General features: G+C 50.0%; 1 protein-coding gene across 1 annotated transcript in view; it reads right to left on the bottom strand.

Annotated features, from left to right (window-relative positions):
- The window catches only part of SNX25 (sorting nexin 25), a 90,233-nt gene that overhangs the window by 10,407 nt on the left and 78,623 nt on the right, over nucleotides 1-1,203 (bottom strand). The gene's annotated exons all lie outside the window — the stretch shown is intronic.

The raw sequence follows: 1,203 nt of genomic DNA on the forward strand, positions 1-1,203 counted from the left end.
GTGCCAGTGCACACTGCCTTCTCCCTGCTCAGAATGCGGCAGAAAAGTACCTCCCTCGTTCCTGTCAGTTCCACTGTCCACACTCAATGACCCAACTGGTAAGGAGGCAATGGCATTTGGCTATGGTGAAGTGACATTTCAGAGAGGCTTTTGTGCAGAAACCCCCACAAGAGGCCTCCAAGTCTGCACTTGAGCAGAGCACCTACTCTGCAGAGAAGCCTGAGGTTCAGAGCATGAGATCAAAATGCCTACAGTCCCTACTCATCCCTTTACTCTTACAGAGCCCTGCCAGATTCGTCTCTTTTTAAAATATTCCACAGTTCCCCAGTAATTGAGAAAAAACTCTAAAGTCCCCAGCCTGGCAACAACCTTGCCCCTCCCTTCTACCCCTTTTCTCCTCTTCCACTAGAGCAGCGGTTCTCAACCTTCCTAATGCCATGGCCCTTTAACATAGTTCCTCATGTTGTGGCGACCCCCAACCATAAAATTATTTTCGTTGCTACCTCATAACTAATTTTGCTACTGTTATGAATCATAATGTAAATATCTGATATGCAGGTTGGTCTTAGGCGAGCCCTGTGAAACAGTCATTTAACCCTCAAAGGGGTCGCAACCCACAGGTTGAGAACCGCTGCACTAGAGCACGGTAGAGACCCCCCCACCCCAGGCTGGGTACAGTGGCTCAGCATGTAATCCCAGCATTCTGGGAAGCCAAGGTGGGTGGATTTCTTGAGCTCAGGAGTTTGAGACCAGCCTGAGCAAGAGTGAGACCCCATCTCTACTAAAAACAGAAAAATTAGCCAGACACTGTGATAGGTGCCTATACTCCCAGCTACTTGGGAAGCTGAGGCAAGAGGTCACTTGAGCCTAAGATTTGAGGTTGCTGTGAATGAGGCTGGGGCCACAATGCTCCTCCCAGGACTACAGAAGGAGACTCTGGCTCAAAACAAAGAACCTCAGTCAGGTATGGTGGTTCACACCTGTAATCCCAGCATTCCGGGAGGCCAAGGGGGGTGGATCCCTTGAGCTCAGGAGTTCAAGACCCACTAAGCAACAGTGAGACCCCTGTCTCTACTAAAAACAGAAAAACAAGCCTGGCATTGTGGCAGATGTCTATAGGCCCAGCTACTCGGGAGGCTGAGGCAGGAGGATTGCTTCAGCCAGGAGTTTGAGGTTGCTGTAAAGCTATGATGACACCATGGC

The sequence above is a fragment of the Otolemur garnettii genome, unplaced genomic scaffold (genome assembly GCF_000181295.1).
Source record: "Otolemur garnettii isolate 467f Iridium unplaced genomic scaffold, OtoGar3 scaffold00061, whole genome shotgun sequence".
Lineage (NCBI taxonomy): Eukaryota > Metazoa > Chordata > Mammalia > Primates > Galagidae > Otolemur > Otolemur garnettii.